Here is a 27,178-nt window from a genome sequence, read left to right as displayed (position 1 = left end):
CTATTAACAGGATGAAAAGACGGGTAACAGACTGGGAGGAAATATCTGCATACCATGTTTCTAATCATCTAAATATCTGGACTATCTGTAAAGACTCTTTAAACTTAACAGTAAAAACAAATAATCCAACCAGAAAATATGCAACAACAACAAAAAATGTGAAGAGACATTTCACTGAAGCAGATGTACAGATGGCAAATAAGCACAGGAATAGATATTCAACATCATTAGCCATTAGGGAAATACTAATTGACACCATGATGAAATATCATTATATACCTATCAGAGTGGCTAAAATAAACAACAGAACAGAAGAATTCCAAATAATTTATGTAGATACTCCCTCCTCAATGAGATGGAGCTTAACACCCAACCACCCTGAGCGTGGGCTGTGCTAGGGACTTGCTTCCAAAGAGTCAAGTATGCAAGACAGGTCAGGCAAAAGGTAACTGGACACTGGGGAGACCTGGCAAACATCCTTAACCAGGTGATAAGGTCAACACCATCAGTCATGTCAACTGCACACACGTATCTTTAATACTATGTGGTGGGCACTGGCACTTCCTCTTTCTGGCAATCCCTCCCAAATTCATTACCTGAGTCTAGTCATGAGGAAAACATCAAACAAATGCAAACTGAGGGATATTCTATAAAATATCTGGCCAGTACTCCTCAAAAACGGTCAAGGTCATCAAAAATAAAAAAAGTTTGAGAAACCGTCACTCACAGACCAGAAAAAGCCAAGAAAACATGACAAGTAAAAGTCATGTGTTATCCTGGATGAGATCCTCAAACAGAAAAAGGACATCAGGGCAAAATAGTAAAATTTGAATAAACTGTGGAGTTTAGTTAGTAATAATGTGCCAGTGCTGATCCCATCATTGTGATGAAAGAACCCTACAAGTCTAAGATGTCAACATTAGGGGGGAACTGGGTGAAGGCGTCTTCGTTTGGACCGTTGTAATAAAATACCATGGAGTGAGTGGCTTAAACAACAGATATTTATTTCTCAGGGCTGGGAGGTCAGATCAGGGTGCCAGCATGTTGGGAACTTGGTGAGGGCTCTCTTTCCACCTTGCAGACAGATGTCTGCTTGCTAAGTGCTCACATGGTGAACAGGAAAAAACAGAGCGAGAGAGAGGGAGGGGGAGAGAGAGAGAGAGAGAGAGAGAGAGAGAGAGAGAGAGAGAGAGAGAGGGAGAGAGAAAGAATTATCATTCTTTTGGTCTTATCTGAGGACTAATCCCATCATGAGGACCCCACCTTCATGATCTCATCTAAACCTAATTATCACCCGAAGATCCCATAGCTAAATATCGTCACACGGAGGGATAGTTTTTAAACATGTGAGTTTAAAGAAGGGGACATAATTCAATCTATAGCAAGGGGTATGTGAAACTCTATTATCTTTGCAACTTTTCTGTATATCTAAAACTTTCAAATTTAATGTCTGATTCAAAGTAATTTATAAACAAAACAATAACATCAAATGCTGGTGGGGAACATGCAGAGAAACTGGATCACTCATATATATTTGGTGGAAATGTAAAATGGTACAACCACTCTGAAAAGGATTGGCAGTTAAAACAAAATAAAACAAAACATGTAACTAAATGACCCAGCAATTGCACTCCTGGGTATTTATCTCAGAGAAATGGAAACTTATGTTCATGTGAAAATCTGCAGACTAATGTGTATAGTAGTTTTACTTATATTAGTCCAAAGCAAGAAATAACTAGTTTTTGTTTGGTTTGGTGGGTACTGTCTTGGTTTGGTTTTGCTATCAGAGTAAGACTGATGTCCTTTAATGAGTAAATGGTTAAACAGACTGTGGTAATTTCCATACCATGGAATCCTGCTCAGTAGCAATAAAAAGAAGTCAACTATTGTCTCTAAAATGACCTAGATTCACCTCCAGAGAATTATGTTGAGTGAAAAAGGCCAATCCCAAAGTGTTACATACTGTATAATTCCATGTACATAACATTTTGAAGTGACAAAATTATAGAAGCAGAGAAGAGATCAGTGGTTGCCAGGGGTTAAAAATGGGTAGTTAAAGAAGGGAAGTGGATGTGGCAACACAGTTGGGCATGGTAGCTCTTGCTTGTAATCCCAGCAATTTGGGACGCCAAAGTGGGAGGATCGCTTGAGCACAGGGCTTCAGGACCAGACTGGGCAACATAGTGAGACCCCATTTCTACAAGACATTAAAAATTAGGATCGAATGTGGCGGCTCAGCTTGTAATCCCAGCACTTTGGGAGGCCAAGATGGGCGAATCACCTGAGCTCAGGAGTTCAAGACCAGCCTGGGCAACATGTGAAACAACAACTCTACTAAAAATACAAAAGATTAGCCGGGTATGGTGGTGGGCACCTGTAATCCCAGCTACTCAGTAGGCTAAGGCAGGAGAACTGCTTGAACCTGAGAGGCAACAATGTGAGACTCTGTCTCAAAAGAAAAGAAAAGAAAAGAAAAGAAAAGAAAAGAAAAGAAAAGAATTAGCTGGGTATGGTGGCACATATTTACATTCCCAGCTACTTGGGAAGCTGAGGTGGGAGGAACACTTGAAACAAGGTGAAGGCTGCCGCGAGCTACGATTGCACTACTGCACTTCAGCCTGGGCAACACAGTGAGACCATGTCTCAGAAAAACAAAATAAAAGGGAAACACAAAGGATCCTTGTGGTCATAGAAATGTTCTGTTTGTTTTAAAAAAAATTGTTTATGGCTGGGCGTGGTAGCTCAAGCCTGTAATCCTAGCACTTTGGGAGGCCAAGGCGGGTGGATCACAAGGTCAGGAGTTTGAGACCAGCCTGGTCAAGATGGTGAAACCCTGTCTCTACCAAGAATACAAAAATTAGCTGGGTATGGTGGAGGGTGCCTGAGACTTTGTCTCAAAAAAAATTGTTTATTTGTATTTGTATAAATTTATGGGGTACAAGTGTTATTTTGTTTCAATGACAGACTGCAAAGTGGTGATGTTTTCTATCTTTACTGTATCAATGTCAATATTCTGGTTGTAATATTCTACTGTGGTACTACTGTATTATAATGTTCAAAGATGTTACCACTTGGGGAAACTAGGTTAGGGGTACTTAGGATCTTTCATGGTATGTGAATCTACAACATTCTCAAAAAGTTTAACTTCAAAAAAAGTCAAAAGTCCCAAACTGAGACACTTTCAAAATTAGGCCACAGACTATGTAGAAAGTCTCAGCAGTCAGAAGGGATCACTGAGATCTGAGCACCTGTAGTGGCTCTCAAAGCCTCTCAACTCCTGCACCCCTGGCTCCACCAAATGGAAACAAAAACATTAGATGAGAATCATTAGAAACCAGGAAATATTCACTGGAGTAAAAATGGACAGACAACAAAAAGAATGAAAGAGACAGAGAGGGTGTGAAAATAACAGCAACGTACTGACCCTGAGAAACGCCAAGACGTCCCTGAAGCAGTCACTCTGGGAGAGTGGTCACTTATTCTAGGAGGCACCATTGCTAAGAGCAGTTCTGAAAGCTTTTCCAAATGAACTGTGGCATCCGCAGTGCATAAAAGCTACATTTTGCAAACCTTCTGACATCTGAAATGATTTTTATTTTTCTGAAACCACTAAAAACGATGGGAGGCATCATGGTATACCGTGATGAGCACAGCCTTTGGGGTCTGTGAAACCGGGTTTAAGTGCGCTCTCTGCTACTTAGTGACTGCATGACCCCGGGCATGTAACTTAATCTTTATCAGTGCCAGTGCCATAATCTGTAGAGTAGAGCTAATTACACCTTTCTCTTAGGATTTGTGTAAGATTAAGTGTGATAATGGATATGAAAATGTCTAGGTCTGTGCCTGGCCCAGAGACAAGTTTTAATAAAAGCTTGCTTTTAAATATGTTTGAAGAACACAAGCTGATTTTCTTGTAAGATGCCTAAATGAAATCTGAAGGCCATCCAAATAAGAGTTCAAAAATGTGCTGAGTTGCATCAATTAACTACTTTGGAATACACTGATAGTCTCCTAAGCTATGTGAAGAACAAGTCACATTTTGTAAGAAGTTCTAGTATGCTTGTCATAAAACCAATTTTATTTCCTTAGCATCATATGTGATGGGGCATCATTTACTAAAGAGGTGGTCAGCATCTTCTCCCTCCTCAGACCCAAAAGGAATCGTATTTATGATGGCACTCATGATTTATTTAAGAAAATCTAAACTGGGCTCAATAGATTTTGTTTCTGACAGATACATTTCTGACATTTTTCATACAAAATGGCTGAAATATGTGCTTTTAAAAACTTTGCCTTAAAAAAAAGAACAATTCAAGCATTAAAAAGAATAACAACTACAATTGGCTGAAACCCATTCAATATATAAAAACTCATGGGTTGAGAGGACACATTTGCAATCCATATATCTGACAAAGGACTTATATTTAGAATATACAACTCAATGCTAAGAATACAAACCGCAGTTAAAAGATAAACGAAAGACTTCTGGTTTCCAATCCAGCAGGTAAGAAGCCCAGAAGTCACCACTTCATCCTAACAAGTAAAAAGTCAAATAAAACGAAAAGTCAGTAATTCTTCTTAGATCTGTAAGAGAAGTAAGAACACAGGACCAACTGTTGCCTCCCAAAATAGAGAAAGCAGACAAGTGAATTCACAGAGCAGAAACCCACAAACAAAACACTGCAGAGACCAGTGCTGGGCAGGAAAACCCAAAATGGAACTGACCAATTGCTGGAGGCCCTATGTGGACAGCTCTGACAGAGTTGAAAACTCCAAAGGGACTTGGTCATAGGAGGAGCCCCCTACTTTCCTAAATTTTGTCTCCAGGAGCTGGGCTCGGTTCTCACAATAAATAGTGGAGAAAAATAGCCTCCTGCTTTTGGCAGGGGAAGGGAGAAGGAACCATTTTGAAATACACCTGAGCACCTTAGTCTTCCTCACAAGGCCTGCCCTCAGGAGAAGCTGTTTAATTGGAGGCAAACACACTGAGGTTTTATCAGAGCCTAACTGACTTGGAGAAAGGGAAACATCCAACTTCAGCCCAGTGTAGCCATCACGTCCCACCTGGAGAGAGAAAATAACTAAGAAGCACTTGTGAAGAAGTTCAGTGCCCAGAGGCACAGCCTCACTAAAAGACTGAGATCTAATCAAGTGACTGTAGAATGTTTCCCCGCCCTCTACGTCTCACCATCACGTCCCAGTGGCCTACTTACAGCAGTTGCTTTTGCCTGACACATCATGTCTGGCTATCAAGAAAAATTACAAAACATACTAAAAGGCAAATAATACCATTTGAAGAGGAAAAGCAAGCATCACAACCAGATTTAGATATGGCAGGGATACTGGACTTATCAGACCAGGAATTTAAAGCAGCTGTGATTAATATGCTAAGGCCTCTCATGGGTAAAGTAGACAGCCTGCAAGAACAGATGGGCAATAGAAACAGAGATATGGAAATTCTAAGAAAGAACTAAAAAGAAATGCTAGAGATCAAAAACATCAGAACAGAAATGAAGAATGCCTTTGATAGGCTTACTGGAGACTGGACGTAGCTGAGGAAGGAATCTCTGAGCTTGAGAATGTCTCAATAGAAACCTGTAAAACTGAAAAGCAAGCAGAAAAAAGACTGGGAAGAGAAAAACAGAACAGAATATCTAAGAACTGTAAGACAGTTACGAAAGGTATAACATACACGGAATGAGACTCTACGAGAAAAAGTATTTGAAACAATAATGACTAACGAATTTCTCACATTAATATCAGATACCAAAATACACCTTCAGAAAGCTCAGAAAACACCAACCAAGGTAAATGCGAAAAACGAGCAAACAAAAAACAGTCACACCTAAGCATATCATATTCAAACTTAAGAAAATCAAAGGTAACGGAAAAATCTTGAAAAAAAAAAAAAAAAGAGGGAAAAACAACTTACCTACAGAGGAGCCAAGATAAAAATTACATCTAACTTCTCAGAAATCATGCAAGAAAGAGGACAGTAGAGTAAAACAGTTAAAGTGTCAAGAGAAAGAAACCCACCGATCTTAAAATCTGTACTGTGTGAAATTATTCTTCAAAAGTGAAGGAGAAATGAACAGAATTTGTTGCCAGTAGACCTGCCTTGCAAGAAATGCTAAAAGCAAAGGAAAATGATATAGGTCAGAAACTTGGCTCTACATAAAGAAAGGAAGCACTTTTAAAATGCACTAAGCGAAGGTAGAATAAAAACTTTTATTTTTCTTATTCTTCATTGATCTAACAAATAACTGTCCATCCTACCAGCAACAATAGCATTCGGTTATATGAAATATAGGTATATATATTATATCTAAAAGAAATGAATGACAGCAATAAAAGAGGGAAGAGATATTTGTAAAGTGACTGGAGGTGCCAGGAGGCTGCCATCTTGAGATGGAGCCTCCCTGTGTTGCCCAGGCTGGTCTGAACACCTGATCTTCTCCTTCCTATGCCTCCCAAAGCCCTGGGATTACAGGCGCACACCACCACTCTTGGTCCAAATTGATTTTTTAACTTTTTTTTTTTTTTTTGAGATGGGAGTCTGGCTCTATCACCCGATCTCAGCTCACTGCAACCTCCGCCTCCCGGGCTCAAGTGATTCTCTTGCCTCAGCCTCCCAAGTAGCTGGGACCACAGGCTTGGGCCACCACACCCAGCTAAATTTTTTTTGTATTTTTAGTAGAGATGAGGTTTCACCATGTTGGCCAGGATGGTCTCCATCTCTTGACCTCGTGGTCTGCCTGCCTCAGCCTCCCTAAGTGTTGGGATTACAGGCGTGAGCCACTACCCCCAGACGATTTTTTCTTTTTTTAAGAGACAAAGGTGGAGCAGTGTGAACAAGAGAAGGCGAGAACGATCCCTCGACCGACCAAAGCCCACGCGCCGCTGCATCCCGCACCCAGGGCCTCCATCCCGCCGCCGTCGCCACCATGCCCAAGAGAAAGGCTGAAGGGGATGCTAAAGGAGATAAAGCCAAGGTGAAGGACGAACCACAGAGAAGATCTGCAAGGTTGTCTGCTAAACCTGCTGCTCCAAAGCCAGAGCCCAAGCCTAAAAAGGCCCCTGCAATGAAGGGAGAGAAGGTGCCAGAGGAAAAAAAAGGGAAAAGCTGATGCTGAAGGGAGTGACCCTGCAGAAAATGGAGATGCCAAAACAGACCAGGTACAGAAAGCTGAAGGTGCTGGAGATGCCAAGTGAAGTGTGTGCATTTTTGATAACTGTACTTCTGGTGACTGTACAGTTTGAAATACTATTTTTTATCAAGTTTTATAAAAATGTAGAATTTTGTTTTTTAAAAAAAAGAAAACAGGGAGGAATAGGGAAACTTTTGTTATTATATACTCACATACCTGTGGCGCAGTATAGTGTTATTTCAAAGTACACTTGGATTACTTGTAAATGTATATTGTAAACTCGAGGGAAACCACTAAAAAGAAAAAAGGAAGTATGAGTGATATACTAAGAAGAAGAGAGAAAAAAATCATACAAAATCCTCCATTAAAACCACAAAAGGCAGAAAACAAGTGGGAGACAAAAATAAGAACAAAAAACAGGAGAACAAACAGAAAACAGGGACAAATATGGTAGATTTTAATCCGCCTAGATCAATTAACAATGACCTCCAGTGGTCTAAACATACCATATAAAAGACAGAACTTTAAATACAGATACACATATAGATTAGGAGTAAATGGATGGAAAAGATATATCATGTAATCAAAGGAAAGCAGAGGCAGCTATATGTCAGACATAGCAAACATCAGAGCAAGAAAAGCTACCAGGGATAAAGAGGGGCATTACTAATGATAAAGGGGTCAGTTCTTCAAGATATCATAACAATTCTAACATGTATGTGCCTAACAACAGAACGTCAAAATGTGTGAGGTTTCTGTAGACTATAGACTATGTCATTCAACAATAGCAGAATTCTTCTCAAGCTCACATGGTATATTCATCAGAATAGACCACATTCTGGGCCACAAAACACCTTGACACATTTAAAAGAATAACAATCATACAACGTCTTCTTTCAGAGTGTAATAAACTAGAAATCAATGACAGAAAGATAAATGAAAAGTCCCAAATACTTGGAGATTAACGAACACATGTCCAAATAGCACGAGTTAAAGAGAAAATATCAAGAGAAATTTAAAATACTTTTAACTGAATTAAAAGGAAAACATAATTTATGAAAATTTGTATAATGTAGCAAAAGCAGTGCCTAAAGGGAAATTTATAGCAGTGAATGCACATTTTAAAAGAAAGAAAAACACAATGAAAGTTTTCACTGCAGTAAACTAGAAAAAGAAATGCAAATTAAATACGTAGTAAGCAGGAAAAAAAAAAGAAGAACGAGTAGAGCAGAAGTCCATAAAATATAAAAATGGAAATCAATCAAGATCAATGAAGCTAAAAACTAGTCCTTTGAAAAGATCAATAAAATGAATAAGCCTCCTTATCTTAGGGTAACTAAGAAAAAGTAAAACGGAAGGCACATATTACTAACATCAGAAATGAAAGAGGGGGCCTCACTACAGACTCCATGGAAATTAACAAGGTAATGAAGGAAGATTATGAACAATTTTATGCTCACAAATTTGATAGCCTAGATGAACAGATCACATCCTTGAAAGAAACAATCTGCCAAAACTCACACAAGAAGAAATAAACAATTGTAGTAGACCTATATCTATTAAAGAAATGGAATCTATAAGGAGTAACCTTCCAAACCAGAAATTTTAGGCTAGCCCAGATGACTTCATTGGTGAATTACAGCAAACATCTAGGGAAGAAATTATACAAATTCTCTACAGTCTCTTTCAGAAGACAAGAGATGGGAAATACTTTGTATTTCCAGCACTACCCTAGTACCCAAATCAGGCAAAGACCTTAGAAGAGAAAACTACAGATCATTATTTCTCATGAATATAGATACAAAAACACTCAACAAAATATTAGTAAAGGGACAGGTGCAGTGGTTCACACCTGTCATGTCAACACTTTGGGAAGCCAAGGTTGATGGTGGACTCAAGCTCGGGAGTTCAAGACTAGCCTGGGTAACATGGTGAAAACCCCTCTCTACAAAAAAATACAAAAATTGGCCAGGCGCAGTAGCTAACACCTGTAATCCCAGCTACTCAGGAGACTGAGGCAGGAGGATCACTTGAACCTGGGAGGTGGAGGTTGCAGTGAGCCGAGATTGCACCATTGCACTCCAGCCTGGGCAACAGAGCAAGTCTCCATCTGAATTATAAGCATTCATATACACGAACAATAGACAAGCAAAGATCCCATTTATGAATGAACTCCCACTCACAATTGCTACAAAGAGAATAAAATACTTAGGAATGTAGCTAACAATGGAAGTGAAGGACCTCTTCAAGGAGAACTATAAACCATTGCTCAAGGAAAAATGAGAGGACACCAATAAATGGAAAACCATTCCATGCTCATGGTTAGGAAGAATCAATATTGTGAAAATGGCCGTACTGCCCCAAGTAATTTATAGATTCAGTGCTATTCCCATCAAGCTACCATTGACTTTCTTCACAGAATTGAAAAAACTACTTTAAATTTCATATGGAACAACAACAAAAAAAGAGCCTGTATAGCCAAGACAATCCTAAGCAAAAAGAACAAAGCTGAAGGAATCACAGTACCTGACTTCAAACTATACTACAAGGCTACAGTAATAAAAACAGCATGGTACTAGTCATACGTTGATTGCAATATGTTTACACGTATGTTTATTACAGCACTGTTCACAATAGCAAAGCCTTGGAACCAACCTAAATGCCATCAATGATATACTGGATAAAGAAAATGTGGCACATACACACCATGGAATACTATGCAGCCATAAAAAGGGATGAATTTATGTCCTTTGCAGGGACATGGACGAAACTGGAAATCATCATTCACAGCAACTAACAGAAGAACAGAAAACCAAACACTGCATGTTCTCACTCATAAGTGGGAGTTGAACAAGGAGATCACATGGATACAGGGAGCCTGTTGGTGGGTGGGGGGCCAGGGGAGCAATAGCATCGGGAGAAATACCTAATGTAGATGACGGGGTTATGGATGCAGCAAACCACCATGGCATGTGTATACCTATGTAAAAAACCTGCATGCTCTGCACATGTACCCCAGAACTTAAAGTAAAAAAAAAAAAATTAGCAAGATGTACTGGTGCATGCATGTAGTCCCAGATACTTGGGAGGCTAAAGAAGGAGGATCACTTGAGTCCAGAGGTTGAGACTGCAGTGTCCAGCCTGGGCGACAGAGTGAGATCCTGCCTCAAACACACGCAGACATACACATACAAACACATACACAACCAAAATATTAGCAAATTGAATCCGACAATGTATAAAAAGTATTCTGTATCATGGCCAAGTAGGATTTATTCCAGGTATGCAAGGCTTGCTCAATATTTGAATGTCAATTTATATAATCCATAGTATCACCAGGCTAAATAAGAAAAATTACATGATCTTATCAATAGACATAAAGAGCACTTGACAAAAATCCAACTCCCATTCACGATTAAAAAGAATAAAACTCTTGGCAAACAAGGCACAGAAGGGAACATGCCCAACTTGATAAAGAATGCCTATCAAACCCCTACAACTAACATTATACTTAATGGAGAGAAACTAGAAGCATACCTGTGCAGATCAAAAACAAGGCAGGGATGCCCCCTGTCATCATCTTTTTCAACATTGTACCGGAAGTCCTAGTTACTGCAATAAGGGAAGGAAAGGCAATAAAAGACTTACCGATTGTTAAGGAAGAAATAAAATGTATGTGTTTGCATCTGACATAATTGTCTATGTAGAAATCTAAAATAATTGACAAAAACCTTCTGGGAGTAATAAGTTATTAGAGCAAGGTTGTAGAACACAAGGTTAATATTAAAAAAAGTCACTTTCCTATATATTAGGAATGAACAAGCGGAATTAAAAATTAAAAACAATAACATTTACATTAGCATCTAAAAAATTAGGTAAGTAAAAATCTAACAAAATATATACAAGATCTATATGAAGACAACTGCAAAACTCTAATGAAACAAATCAAAGAATTAAGTAAATGGAAAATAGAAAGATATTCCGTGTTTGTGGATAGGAAGATTCAATACTGTCAAGTTCTTCCCAGTTTGATCTGCTGATTCAATACATCCCAGTCAAAATCTGAGCAAGCTAATTTTGTGGATGGTAGAAAACTGATTCTAAAATGTATATGGGGAGACAAAAAAATAGCTAACTTAATATTAAAGGGGAAGAACCAAGTCAGAGGACTGAGGACACTACCCAACCTCAAGACTTCTTAATATAAAGCAACAGTAATAGACAAGTAGATCAATGGAACAGAATAGTGTTTCAAAATAGGCCCACATCAATACAGCCAACTGATCTTTGACAAAAGGAAAAAAGCAATATAATGAAGACATATCAACAAATGATATAGAATCAATGCATTGATCATTTAAAAATATGAAAGTGAACACAGAACTTACACTCTTCACAAAAATGAACTCAAAATGTGTCACAGACCTAAATGCACAAGGCAGAGCTATAAAACTTCTAGAAGATGGCATATGAGAAAATTTAGACGACCAGTTTGCCAATGATTGTTTAGATATGACACTGACGGCATGATCAAAAGAAAGATTTCATTTCTTTCAAGAAATGAAAGAAAGAATTCATAAGCTGGATTTCATTAAAATTAAAAATTTCTGCTCTACAAAAGACACTGTCAAGAGAATGAAAAGACAAGCCACAGACTGGGAGAAAATATTTGCAAAAGACATATCTGATAAAAGACTGTTATCCAAAACATGCAAAGGCTCATAACATCACATTGTATACTTTAAATAAACACAATAAAATTAATTTTTAAAAATACAAAAAGTTTTAAAGCTGAACAATAAGAAGAGAAAAATCTGACTAAAGTATTAAGGGGAAAAGATCTTAACAGACATCTGTGAAAATATATATACAGATGGCAAATAAGCATATGAAAAGATGTCCAGTGTCATATGTCATCAGGGAAATGCAATTAAAACAAAAAATGAGATACCATTACACACATATTAGAATGACCAAAATCCAGAACCCTGAAAACACCAAATTCTGGTTATGATGTAGAGCAATGGAAATTCTTATTCACTGCTGGTGGGAATGCAAAATGATACAGCCACTTTGGAAAATAGCTTGGCAGTTTCTTGTAAAACAAAACATACACTTACAATATGATTAACAATTGATCATCGATGTCAATACTCTTCAGTATTTACCCAAAGAAATTGAAAACTTGTGTCCACACAAAAACCTGCACACAGATGTTTATAGCAGCTTTACTCAAAATTGCCAAGACTTGGAAGCAACCAAGATGTCTTTCTGTAAGTGAATGGATAAATAAACTGTGGTACATCCAGACGATGAAATGTTATTCAGTGCTAAAAAGAAATAAACTATCAAACTGTGAGGAGACATGGAGGAACCTTAAGTACATATTACTAAATGAAAGAAGCCAATCTGAAAAGGCTACATACTGTATTATTAATTCCAACTATATGATATTCTGGAACAGGCAGACCAGTGGTTGCCAGGGGTTGTAGGGGAGAAAAGAAAAGGCAGGCCGGGCGCGGTGGCTCAAGCCTGTAATCCCAGCACTTTGGGAGGCCGAGGCGGGTGGATCACGAGGTCAGCAGATCGAGACCATCCTGGTCAACATGGTGAAACCCCGTCTCTACTAAAAATACAAAAAATTAGCTGGGCATGGTGGCGCGTGCCTGTAATCCCAGCTACTCAGGAGGCTGAGGCAGGAGAATTGCCTGAACCCAGGAGGCGGAGGTTGCGGTGAGCCGAGATCGCACCATTGCACTCCAGCCTGGGTAACGAGCGAAAACTCTGTCTCAAAAAAAAAAAAAAAAAAAAAAAAAAAGAATGAAAAGGCAGGTCATAGAGAATTTTTAGAGGATCTTAGGAAACTACTCTGTATGAAATTATAATGGTAGATAGATGCCATACAGTTGTCCAAACCCATAAAATGTACAACACCAGGACTGAATCCTAATATAAACTATGGTCTTTGGGGGATAATGATCTAACAATGTAGGTTTATCAGTTTTAAGAAATGTATCACTTTGGTGGAGGATATTGACAGCGGAAGAGGCTATGTGTGTGTTGTTGGGGGCAATAGCTTTATGGGATATCTCTGTTTTTTTCTCTCAATTTTGTTGTGAACCTAAAATTGCTCTAGAAAATAAAGTGTATTAAAATGAGCAAAAGTTTTGAATAGGCACTTACAAAAGAAGATGTATAAACGGCCTGTAAGTCCATGAAATCATGCTCAAAACTTTATTAATTATCAGGAAGAACAAATTAAAATCACAATGTAATACCATTTTGCACCCTCTAGAATGGTTAATTAATAAAATGAAGAAGACCAACAAGACCAAGTGTTGCAAAGGTGTAAGAACTGGAACTCTCATACATTGCAGGTAGGAAGACAAGGGTACAACCGCTTTGAAAAGGTTTGGAGATTTCTCACAAATATTCGCCTACCACACAAGTCAGAATTCTATTCCTCAGTATTTACCCAAGAGAAATGAAAACATTTGTTCCCACAAAGGCTTGTATACAAATGTTCATGGCAGCTTTATTTTTAATAGCCAAAAACTAATACCACCCTAAATATCTATGAAGAGATGAACACATACAAAAGTTGGTGTATATTCATAAAATGGAGTATTACTCAGCAATGAAAGCTATTCAGGCAAGTAACATGAAAGAATCTCAGAAATATTATGCCATGTGAAAGAAGTCAGAAGCAAAGAGTATATATTCTGTAAGTCTATTTACATGAAAGTCTAGAACAAGCAAACTAATCAATAGAGGAGGAAATGAGACAGGAGACGTGTGGTTGCTTGGGGATGGAAATGGAGGGAATAACTGTCTGCAAAGGGGTATAAGAAAACCGTTGGGGTCATGGAAATGTTCTGTCTTGACTGTGGCAATAGTTACATGGGAGGTTATACATTTGTCAAAATGTGTGCAGTGTACTTTATGTAAATTATGCCTCAATAAGTTTGATTTAAAAATCCTGTGTCCATAACAATGCCTCAAAACAAAGCAACAAACAACGCTCACTGGACACCTTTGAACATTGCTAGGGCATCAATGCATCACTCTAAAAATGAACAAAGTAACACCATGAAGCACTTATCTTACCCAGGATATTCAATAGAGTTATGCACCACGTAACAATATGATGGTAGTCCCATAAGATTATAGGTTTGCTTTTTCTTTTTTTTTGTTTTTTTTTTTTTTTCCAGAGTCTTGTTCTGTCACCCAGGCTGGAGTGCAATGATACAATCTTGGCTCACTGCAACCTCTGCCTCCTAGGTTCAAGCAATCCTTCTGCCTCAGCTTCCTGAGTTGATGGGACTACAGGTATGCACCACCACCATGTTGGCCAGGCTGGTCCCAAATTCCTGACCTCAAGTGATACACCCGCCTCAAAATTATGCCGTATTTTTACTGTACCATTTCTATGCTTATGTTTAGATATGCAAATACCATTGTTTTATAATTGCCTGCAGTTTTCAGTAAAGTAACATACTCTAAGTTTTGTAGCCTGGGAGCAAAAGGCTGGCCCATATGCCTAGGTGAGTAGTATCTGTGCCAGTGTACTCCCTGATGTTCACAAGGCAATCACCTAATGATGACATTTTCAGAACTCATCTCTGTTGTTAAGTGAAACATGGCTGTAGATAAAAGTTCTATTTTTTTAAAAAAATTCATTTATTATACTTTAAGTTCTGGGGTACATTTGCAGAGCATGCAGGTTGTTACACAGGTATACACATGCCATGGTGATTTGCTGCATCTATCACCCCATCATTCTGTTTTATACAACACTAATTAATACAAGCAAATGTAATGGCATTTTGCAATGTCTAATGAACTCATGATGCCAATAGGTGGTGAGACCATGAATTGAAAGGCTGATGGAAACATAGCAATGGATGGGTCAGGTTGACAGTCCCTTAATTCGCTGAATAAACTTCACAGCACAAACAATGGGATAACCAGGTATTGTATGCTCCCTGATGAGATGTACTACAGACTGAAAACTAATTTGGATCTTAGCTCTACAAATTTACAGCAATAAGCAAATAAAAAGAAATAAAAACTTTAACTGCACAAGAAAGGAAATAATCTGACAAATAAAAAGAGAAATCTGATAAGACAAATGAACTAATTTTTTTTATTTGCCAAGATATATACAGAAGTATTTGGTGGAAAAATTTTGTGATGTCTGAAATTTGTTTTTAAAATCTCTGGTAAAATAAATAGGCAGACAAATAGATGAAACAATATTGGCAATTTAAAATTAACTGTTGAGGTCAGAGGCGGTGGTTCACACCTGTAATCCTGGCACTTCCGAGAGGCCGAGGTGGGTAGATCACAAGGTCAGGAAATTGAGACCATCTCGGCTAACATGGTGAAACCCTGTCCCTACTAAAAATAAAAAAAAAATAGCTGGGCATGGTGGCACGCACCTGTAGTCCCAGCTACTCGAGAGGCTGAGGCAGGAGAATTGCTTGAACCCAGGAGGCGGAGGCTGCAGTGAGCCAAGTTCGCAGCCACTGCACTCCAACCTGGGTGACAGAGTCAGACTCCATTGCAAAACAAAACAACAACAGCAAAAAAATGTTGAAACTAGTTGATGGGTATACTATCCTCTTTCCCTTTATGTACATTTACATGTTTCCATAATAAAATACTTTTAATAAAATACATTTAAGTACATTTAAAATTTAATATTTCTATTAACAAAGGTATGGTTTTTCAGAGAAAACATTCAATTTTCTGGGAAATCAACGTAATTCTTTGATGGTGCCAAACAAAATGGGTATCCCTAGGTCGTTCCTTTTTCTAGTCTAATTTTATTTTATTCAGGGTAATATGTGTCCATGACAGTCAAACAGTACTGCAAAGCTTATAGTAGAATATCTCACTATTTCTTGATTTTTCACTTTTAGACGTTGCTTACTGATCCCTAGTGCCACTGCCTATGAGTCTTTATCTTCAGCCAGGCAATTTCCTAAAAGAGGGATCTTCCTCTCTGGTTTAACCTCTTTGATCCCCTGCTAGAGTAAGGAAAAAGGCAGGAAAAAGCTGTGTCCTGGTTGCCTGGGTGGGGAAAGGATTGTCCCATAATCTGTTAACAATCCCTGGTTTATAGTGCCACCTTTCAAGGCACTTGGTGCCTCCTGCTCCTGGGTCTTAGGGGACTGATTTCACGTTAGTCCCTCTTGCAGGTATCTACGAATATCTCTGCTCTGCCAAGTCAGTTCACAGTTATTTATCAATTTTTCATTGACCACAATAAGAATTTATTCCTATCAATTTATTAAGTGCGTATGATGTGATGACTATTATTCTAGGAGGCTGGGATATATCAGTGAACAAAACAGGTATTATGTCTGCTATTAAAGCAGGATAAGGTAATTGGAAGTGTGGGAGGGGTGCGTTGGGTTGTAATTTTAAATAGGGTGGATGAGGTAGGTTCCTTAAAAAGGACATTTGAGCAAAGGCCTGAAGGAAGTCAGAGTTAGCCATAGCCTCATCTAGCTGAAGTGCTCTGTCTGTGTGGTCTCCTATTTTGTCCTTGTAGGGCATGTTTTTCTTCTGTCCTATCATTGTTACAGGGGTTGAAGGGATGGATATGAGTGTTCACACTCAATTTAGAAATGCCTGCTGTCAACCCCACCCTTCTCATGCTAGTGTGTTTCCTGTCTTTCCCAAATTGCTTAGCACCAGATGATTATGTAGGAAGTCAGTAAATAATATTGTTTATTGTTACATTAAATTAATAAATTATTAGTTTGAAATAGCTTTTACAAACCCCTATTTTGCCAAAAATACTATTCAGCCTCCTAAGAGTTTCTTCCTTTTCTGCATCCTTTTGAAGTGCCACCCCACATGTGCTGTGAGCAATGAAATGACTGTGCATCTCAGAGCAGACAATGTCCTCTGCAGTGGAGGGGAAACTGCTCTTTGTATATGTTACCCACTCAGAGTAGGATCCCATAAGAAACGATCAGTAGCTCATCGACAACAATACAGTGTGCTCAGCAAAATTTGGGGGTGATGGAATGGTGCTCCATGGAACTGGGTGGCATTATAGTTACCTGACTGCACATTTTTCAAAACTCCGAGAACTAAACTTTACTGTATGCAAATTGTAAAAAAATCAACCAGGATGTTTTTTCGGAGGCGGGGGCTCCCAGAATGGAGTGCGCACTTTGGCAAATGAATCTACCTGTATTGCAAAATGTGTGGAATAACCTCACTGACGGGGAGTGTGGACAAAAGAAGACGATCTAAGTAACTTTGGGTAATGGTGTTTTGCCTGGAAACTATAAGGCTAATGACAAAAAGAACTGTACAAAGACACTGTATTCTAATTGCTAAGTCTTTCTCACAGAGGTCCAGATTAACAATTCTGAAACTAAATCTTTTATTTTCTTTCAAAAAAAATTCTGAAACTACTTTACTTGATACCAGGAGAGAACAAATGAGTAAATAAATTGTGAATAATGGGAGCCAGGTTTCTCACTGTCAAAGAAAGAAATGACAGTGAAGTTGCAGAGGCCAGGAAGTGCCCCCATAGTGCTGGATTAGGGCAGGAGACATCAATAAGAACTCATCTTTTTTTAAAAGTATGTAACAGATATATAGATACACTAATAAATAGATATATGTCTGTATAGACAGGTTAGCATATAATACATAAGATTTCCTAGCTCTGTCTGCACAGAGGATTCAGAAGCAGAGATAGTCCAGCAGCAACCAACATAACCAGCACTTGGATATCCAGTGGTACCGGAGAAATACCATTCTCCAATAAAAGAAAACCAACCAGGCTCTTTGGAGAAATGGCTGATTCTAGGGCTGACACAAGGAAAATACAAGAGGATCCCCAAGTATCTTTTAGTGTCTGCAAATAAGGAAAAACTAAAACACACACACACACATACACACACACACACACACACAGAGAGAGAGAGAGAGAGAGAGAGAGAGAGAGTTAGAAGAAAAGATGGCTGATTCTAGGGCTGACACAGGGAAAATACAAGAGGATCCCCAAGTATCTTTTAGTGTCTGCAAATAAGGAAGAACTAAAACACACACACACACACACACACACACACACACACAGAGAGAGAGAGATTTGGAAGAAAAGATGGAGACATGTCAAAGGATACTGAAGCCAATCTGGAAAAACTCCCAATGGCCCAAACTGAAACAATCTGAGGAAATAAGCAAATAATTTGATTCTAATCCAAAGGATAAAATAAATATACATGAGCCCACACTAACCATAAGGAACTGAATTGTGTCCCCTCAAAATTCATGTCCCCTGGAACCTCAGAATGGGACCTTACCTAGAAATAACGTCTTTACCAATGTAATTAGTTAAGGATCTTGAGATGAAATCATCCTGGATTTAGGGGTGACCCTAAATCCAATGACCAATGTTCTTAGAAGAGAAAAGGACACAGAGACACACAGAGTGAAGATGGTGTGAACCTCAGGCAGAGACCAAGATGATGTGTCTGCAAGCCAAGGACCACCAAGGGTTGCCAGCAACCATCAGAAGCCAGGAGAGAGGCATCAGACAGATTCTTCCTCAGAGCCCCCAGAAGGAATTCACCCCGGCAATACCTTGATTTCAGACTTCCTTTCTCCTGAATTATAAAAGAGTAACATTCTGTTGTCTTAAGCCACCACTTTGTGGTAATTCGTTACAATGGCCCTAAGAAACTGACACAATGATACACACAACTCATTAGATAAATAAAGGGAGGAAAAAAAATGAATCTCCCTTAGAGAAGAATTTCAAATATCTGTAGATAATCCCCCACTCCACAACATGGAGCTTGATTCCTCTCCCTTTGAGTGTGGGCTGGACTTAGTGACTTATGTACAAAGAATAGACTATAGAAAGAGAAAACAGGTAACTTTACAGCAGAGAAACAAGGTCAGCATTACCAGTGCTTAAGTCATGTTGATAGCAGGTGTCCCAATAGGATTATTAAGAAGAGGACTTCATCGCTGTGATACTCATTCCCAAAACTCATAGCACCTAGTCTAATCATGAGAAAAACATCAGAAAAACAGAAAACCCGAATTGACAAACATTCTACAAAATAACTCGTCACTACCTTTTAAAACTATTAAGGTTATAAAAAAACTGAGAAACTGACACAGATCCCACGAGATGGAAGTGACAGGATGACTAAATGAAATGTGGTGTCCGGGACTGGATCCTGGAAAAGAAAAGGTACATTAGTGAGAAAACTGGTGACACCGAGTAGCTGTGGTGCTTAGTTAATGGTGTTGTGCCAATGTTAATTTCTAAGCTTTGACAAATGTACCATCATTATGCAAGATGCTGACGTTAGGGGAAGGTGGGTGAAAGATATACGGGAACTCTCTTTACTATCTTTGTAACATTTTGGTAAATCTAAAATTATTCCAAAATAAAAAGTTAAAAAAAAAAAAACAAAAAACCATGTGCAACAGATTTAGAAGGCAGTCAGCATTTTCTCAACCTCTACTTTCCATCTCGTGGTTTTATTTCCTTTCTTAAATGGAAGAGCATCTTGACTCAACCTCTGCACCTCCTCTCCTCCCCCTCAACCTCCTTCCCAAACTAAGAAATGCATTTTAAAATTAGGAAAGTAAGTGAACAAATGAGTGAATGGATAAACAGACAACTTACAGTAGCATGGGGGCATCCAGCAGTTTGGGGAACAATTAGGAAGTGTAAATATTTAGACCCATGGCATGGCCACCACAATGCTGATGGCCACACAGGGACAGCGTTTCAAAATGAAAGTTAAATATTTATTCTGGCTCTCCGGTCCCTCATCCACCAGGGCTCCTTGCACAGCTGGCTTTCGAATGAAGCCAGAGTTTCTTCACTTGGCCTGTGACTTCCCACTCCACATGTGCTATAGATAGACAATTCACTGGCTTCCACTCCATCTGATTGGCACTCAAGGATGAAAAGCACAGTCTGAGGACAGGGAGCACGTCTAATCCACTCTTCCATATCCTCAGGAGGTTGCTGTCCAGCTCAGATGCACTAGATAAGGTATGAGAGCACCCTTTGTAAACCTGAAAACACTATGGCATTGTTGCTGTTACTTGCCCTGTGCCTTGGTTCTGACTAAACTGTAATGCCCTCCTTGTCACTAACATAGCACACTTCAAGAAACTTCAGACACATCTGCTAACACTTGCCAAGTTACCTTGATTTGATTTCTCAGCCTCTGCAGCCCTTGGCTCTGTAGCTTGAACCACTTGATCCTTACGACTTTGGCCTCACTCCTATATTCATTCAGTCTTTCATTCAAAAAAATTCATTCAACCACATGGCAGCTCCGTGCTAGGTATAGGAACACAGACATATATAAGCCATAATCCATAACTCTGAAGAGCATACATTACTCTTGGCTGCTTATTTGATTTAGCTCTGACCCTATTTGAGGCATCCTGGCTTCACTTGTCCTCTCTAACTCCAGGCTTGTCTCCCTCTCTCTTGCTTGGTTCACACAGAATACTTGGCTAGTAGTCAGATTTCTCAGCTTGAGTCTGAGATCCCTGACCTGTTGGGCCCTCCTCAGTGTTGTTGCAGTGAAGAGAAGAGTGAGCAGTTCCAGTATCCACCCGCCTTGTTGACTCCAGCCCTGGAGGTTTAGGCATCTGGTAGTGCTGATCATCCACCTGTTTTAGGAGGTGCTTGTTGCCTTTCTCCATCACCTATTGGTACATTGTGTCCACCTATTGGACATTCTGCTGTTTCATTCCAGGCAACTTCACCAACTGCCTGCCTGGACCCCAGCAGATCTTTGTACGTGTCCTTGAACACTGATTTGCTCTTCAGTTGAACCTCACAGCCCTGGTACTGCCTTGCCCCTATCCCATCTTGCTGCAACTGAGAGATGGGATTCTACTTCCAGATGACAGGTCCTCCATGGCTGCTGATAGGCGCTAGCTCTAAGGAGCTAACTTTTGCCATGGCTGGACAACATGTCCCATTGGCAAAAGGAAGGTCCCATCCCAAGGTGCAAAACTGCTTGGCGCCTCTAGGATTTTTACCCTTGCCAAGAACTATGAAGAAGAGACGCATTCTTGCCCAAGTCTGAACCAGTTCCCTAGGTTTTACTGAGCTATCAAAACCTGGTTTTTAAAGCTGAAATGTCTCAATTTTGACTTTAGCATCTGTATTTCCACAAAAATATTTCTCTTTTTTAAAGATGGGGGTACCCTGACTGGAACAGTTCTGCTCACCTAGAGATTGGCAGAAGGTCAGGGTATCTGCTGGCATCATTGTTCAGGACACAGCTTTCCCTCTGGAGTGCAACACCTTGGTTACAGGGAGGTAGATCTTGATCTCTTCAGCTCCCAGGTCCAGTCACTTCAGCACCATGGAAGAGAACAGGTAGCTCCATTTACCATATTAATGTTTTCAATTTTCTTATGTATTCTATGCTGTGGAAAAGGCTGAGAAGCACTCTTGTAGGGACAGGCATCATGACTATCTTCTTCATTGCCCTGGATGAGACAATGTCTTAGAATTCTGGGGTACATGCCAGGGGGAAGGAGAGGAGGTTGGGCTAGCCCAGCTGGAGAGAGGCCCAGGAGCCACATGAGGTCAAGACTGTCCTTCCCTGAAAGTTCCCAGAGGTGCTAAAATCAAGAGCGTGTAGAACTCAGGGGACTGTAAAATCAAGAAGGGAGTCCAGCTCTATCACCAAGTCAAGGGAGCTGGGGTAGGTGGTAGAGGTCTGGTTTCTAATCCTGGGTTCCTAATCCTGAGTGTCCAATCTATATATGGAGGCCAGAAAATGAGAGCAGGGCGAAGTCGGTGAGGGGAAAGGGGAAGGGAGTCTGTGCATACACCTGAAAGGTGTTGCAGCCCCCATCTGACTTCTTTTTTTTTTTTTTTTTTTTTGAGACAGAGTTTCGCTCTTGTTACCCAGGCTGGAGTGCAGTGGTGCGATCTCGGCTCACCGCAACCTCTGCCTCCTGGGTCCAAGCAATTCTCCCGCCTCAGCCTCCTCCCATCTGACTTCTACCTAGCACCAGGAGACCCGACTGCAATCAAAGGACCAGCAGAGTGTCAGAGAAATCGTCCACTGTCAGGTCCTCTACTTGTGTCTGGAATTGGAATCGTCCTTTTCTTTCCCCTCTGCCTCTTCAAGTCCCACTCATCCTTTGAAATCCAGCTCAAGACTGACTTCCCTGTGTAATAAATACGCCACCTCCTCTGCACTCCTACCACCATGTTGATCCCACGGTGCACTTTGGCATATAACTGCTGATGCATTGCATCACAGAGATTCATGTATGCTGGCCTTTGCCTTGTCTGTCACCTGGAAACAAGGTGCCTTGCCTTAAGTCCTTTCATAAACCTCCCAGCATCTAGCATGCTGCTGGGCTTAGTAAACCTTCATGGAATGAAGACAGTAATCAAGTTATATTGACATTCTCAGTGGCCCAGATGGTTCACCAAACCTGGGTGTTGCCCATCTGGCTACATGCAAATATGGTTTTTCTAACATGTGTCAACTGGTAGAGGCCACACCTACTACCAGTAGGACATGCACGTCATGTCGCTTTCCAATACAAACAGTAAATCAGGCTAGACTGGTAGTTCTCAACTCTGGATCCCCATCGGGGTCGTCAAGGAGCTTTCAATAGCTCCATTCTGAATTTATCGGCTCAGAATGAGGCCTGAACACCAGTGGGTTTTAAAAGCCTTCTGAACAATTCTTGCAGAGCACCAAGGTTGAGAACTTTTTTTATTATTCATTTGGATAATTTTTCATATGCTTTTTATATTCTAGAGCCCAACCCCAGCTGTTCTATCGACTCCAATGGTTAACCTGTGTTTTCTATCCTTTTGATATAGTTTGATTTATTCACTGAGCACTTAGGCAGTGCATCATGTGCCAGGCAGAAACAAAGAGAAGCATGGGGCTTCCCCCGAGAAACCCACTGCCAGCTTTATGGAAATAAGCAAACTTTGCTATCTCAACTCAACAACTTAGTAGATTCAGATAAATTCTTGGATAACACCTTGCTATCTGGATTCTCACTATTTGCTACCTGAAATGCAGAAACCAAACACATTAAAATAACGGGACTCCTATCTACACAAATTACACAACGTTACAATCCAAGCTGTTGCTATAGCTCTAGAATCAAACAGAACGGGATAGTACATTATTATAAGTGTCATGTAAGTAAATGAGTTGAGAATAAACAGGAAGATAGGGCCACCTCGATAGAGAGGGGTCCCTGGCCTCAGGGTTTTACAGCCACCAACAATCAGGCCAGGTAAAAAGGACGCTTTCCAGGTAATGGTGTCAGACACCAGTGCCGTATCTCTTCTCCTGGAGATGTTTTCTCTTCCCATTTCTGAGATCTTTGTGTCTCCCATAATGCCTAATACTGTGAGAATCTACCTTGTCTGGTTCAGGAAAAGTCTGCAGATTGTCTGTGGGTAAATAAATGAATGTAGGGGGATTCTTCCGATTAGGAAAATGCGGGGCATTGGAAAGGAAAAGTAGATAAAGAGCAGAGGGTAACTGAGGGATGGTGCCTAACACTACACAAAAGACCAAAGAGAAGACTCAAAGTAAAAAGCCAGCAACAGGCCCTTTTGAATGCAGAAGTGCTACTCTCCTGGTGCCGTGCTCCACACCCTCATCTATTGCCAAGGCCCCCTCTTCCTGGTGGACCTGGATGATTTCTACAATGTTCATTTGCAACACTATCTCCCCTACCTGCAGTCTTACTCTTGACTTGTTATATGCCTTTAGATATATCTAACGTTGCTGATAACCTGGATTTGCTCCTCACTCACTCTCCTCTCTTCCTCAAGGGCTTATATGATGTAGGAAGAGGCTTCAAAAGTCATCTCCTTTGTGCCCTACCTTCATGCAATACCCAAAAATAAGCAACAAAATGACTAGTCCTTCTTCTTGGAGATCCCCTGGACAGAGACCCTCTGGTGTCCAGTAGGCACTGATAGCTCACCCTATCTTCTCCTCTGATACTGCCTCCTGTCCCTGGTCTTTTAGTATGTCTGAATTTTCTAAGGCAAAGGATGGCTCTGTGCATACCTTGCCTTGTCTTCTCTTGTCTCTCACCTCCCTCACGCTGCATATGTAAGAATGTTCTCTCTGAGTTAGATCCCTCAAATTATTTCCCAGGGCCTTCATCTCTTGGCCCACAAAGGAGGATCGATAAGAGAGTTCAAGAAAGCCGAAAGCCAAGAGCATTCCCCATGCTGGACTGAGGAAAGGTTGAAGCAGACCAGGCACAAACCCTTCAGCTCCTTGTCAGCAGCCTTTGATCTCTGTGGCAGCTAACATGAAAGTAGAATTTGGCCCTCCAACTGTACAGGACGAGACTTGACAAGAAAATCAGTTTCTCTGACAATTTCAAAAGGCCCGACACTTTCGTCACTTGGCACTTGGCCATGGGGAATGGTGCTGTGGACACATCCGCACCCCACCGGAGAAACCATTTTCCCAGGAAGGACTGACAGTTCAAGTGCAGGCAAGTCTGTGAGGAATGAAGGACAAGCTCTTCCCTGCCCTTCACTGAGGACAGGTGTTGCAGGAAGCAGGAGGATTTTCATTGGATAGCTGGGGGAACTTCCTACCTGTCTGGGTTGAAAGGCACCAGGAGGGGTGTCCAGGGAATCTGGAGAAACTCTTTTCTCAAGTCTAAAGAATAAGCAAGCATATGGTTTGGAAAAGTTTAAGCCAAAAATGCTGTAGCGAGCTGGCCTTTGTAGGGTCTTGCCATATTTGCACAGCCGAGTGTGATTCAGATGTGCTTTTTTCAGCTTACTTCACTTGTTCTTCAATAAGCAAACCAAAATACATTAGATTTGCCTTTTATTACAGTTTCAACTTACAATTTGGCTTCTGAGCTACTCAAAGTTTAGATGCTTCTGAACTCAGCTGGATCCTGCTTTCCATATTCCCAAATGGCCTTGGGAAAACTGGTAGAGTTGGCAGAACTTCCCCGTGGTACCCTCACATTCCTTCCCAGCCATCCTTGACATGCCCTCCACCTTCAAGCATCCTGGAGCTGCAGTATCTCAGTGTGAATACATACTAAGGGTTCACAACTCACTAAGTAGTCTTCTTCTAAAATGTCAAGAAGTATTTTAAAGGTGGGCCTCATAGGATCATTCCCTTCAAAGATATATTATTTGGGGGGATTTTATTTTCCTGGAAGACTTGTGCCCTGCACTTTGAGTAGGATCCAAAGCTGGTAAGTTTCCCTTCTTGGGTATGTTCCCAAGGAGAGTAATGACAGACTATAGATGCTTGGTAGACATGAAGACTGGGCTGCGCCTGTACTGATGCTTCTGAACTCCCCTGAAAACCATATAAATAATCAGCATTTGTAACAGCAGCAGCAACAGCACTCTCCACCACCACCACCATAACCACAGCACTGGCCAAGGGAGGTCTTTCTTAATTAAAGCAACTATCTTTCCTTACCATCAATGCAATTAGAATTTAATGAACCCAGGCCATTTCTTTTAAGGCCTCAAAATTACAGCTGATCTCAACACTCACGTGCTGGGTTGGAGGAGGAGGCATCACCCATTCTGAAAGCATGAGAAATGGAGGGCAATAGGAATTAAAGAGATACGGTTGTTCTACACTGGAGAGAATCACCAGGAGATGACGGGGACTCAACAATGACCAGAGGAAAGATGACTGCTCCTAAGAATTCTGAAAGAATGTGGAAAATCCTCACTTCCCAGCATGAGGGAGGGCGGGAGGCACATCAATCAATTAGTCAGTAAACAAGCATTTATGCAACACCACCTTGTGCCAGGCACTGCATTAGATTATAGAGGACATGACAGGAAGACAGATAGATAAATAAGACAGTAGACACAAGTCCTGATTTCAGTCTACTTCAAACTACACTTCAGGTACGCGTGTCGAAATGATGACTAGAAGGCAGGAAGCTAATGGTTACATAAAGAAAGTAGCAGGAGTTCTGACAAGCAATGCTGTTCTGGGAGACACAGAACCCAAGGACGCAGAGAGGAAGTGAAAAGCCTTCCAAGAGAGAAAAAACAGCACAGCACAGGCAGGAAACGAACCTAACCTGTTCTGGCAACAGTGAGCAATAAGTAGCAAACAAATGAGCCAGGGGATTTTAAATATTCTAGTAGCCACATTAAAAAATAAAAAGTAAAAAAAGGTAAAATTGATTTTAATATTTTATTTACCCCAATATTTCTAAAATATGTATTTCATTCTCTGAAAGCTGGTGTGTGTCTGTACTTACAGCACATCCTAATTCAGACTAGCCACATTTCAGGTGCTCAGTAACCACATGCAGCCAGTGGTTACTGTGCCCTTAATCATTCAGCAAGGCAGTCTCCACAGTGGGTGGCCTGACTGCAGATGGTCACAGGGTGATGAGATTGGATAGATAAACTGAGGGCAGGTGGAGGAGAGTTTCAAATGGTGGGTGAAGGAGTAAATGGTTTCTAGAGACCACTTTTGACCTAACATAACAAATGCAGCCCCTTACACATAAGGACTTGAGCCTGTACTCTTCTTGTGTGATCATTCATTGGTCCCCCAAAATTATTGTGGCTTGTGGGTTATGGGAGGTAATATGGTACAACAGAGGGGAGCCTTGATGCTGCAGCTCAGCAGACAGGGGAGTGAGCCCACCTGCACCACATACCAGCTGTGTGATCTTGGGAAAGTTATTTAATGTCTTCAAACCTCAGATTCTACATCTATAGCTCTAAAATGGGACTCGCCATGCTGATGTCACAGCGCTGTTGTAAGGATTAGAGCAGATAATAGACTTCCAGCTCTTAGTACAGTGCCTCCCATGTCATAAATGCTCAAGAAATGCTAGCGGTTATTATCAGGAGCCCCAAGTTACACAGTTACAAAGTTCCAAGTGGCCCAGAAGGCCAGGCTGTGGACTGTCACCTGAGTCCCTACACAGTGCATTTCAATTTGCCCTCTTTCCATGGTGCCAGGTGAGGCCAGGTCAGACTGCGGAGT

The 27,178-nt window shown here is 40.5% G+C and overlaps 1 long non-coding RNA gene across 4 annotated transcripts in view; it reads right to left on the bottom strand.

Annotated features, from left to right (window-relative positions):
• Positions 1–27,178, bottom strand: part of LOC108593095 (uncharacterized) — a 100,159-nt gene that overhangs the window by 52,304 nt on the left and 20,677 nt on the right. For all 4 annotated transcript variants that reach the window (XR_013522272.1, XR_013522271.1, XR_004729232.3 and 1 more), the window contains exon 2: positions 21,396–21,522. This is a non-coding gene — a long non-coding RNA (uncharacterized LOC108593095). The remainder of the gene's footprint in view (positions 1–21,395; positions 21,523–27,178) is intronic.

Source organism: Callithrix jacchus, chromosome 9 (genome assembly GCF_049354715.1).
Source record: "Callithrix jacchus isolate 240 chromosome 9, calJac240_pri, whole genome shotgun sequence".
Lineage (NCBI taxonomy): Eukaryota > Metazoa > Chordata > Mammalia > Primates > Cebidae > Callithrix > Callithrix jacchus.
The sequence above is the reverse complement of the archived record's forward strand: the minus strand, read 5'-3'. Positions and strand labels throughout refer to the sequence as shown.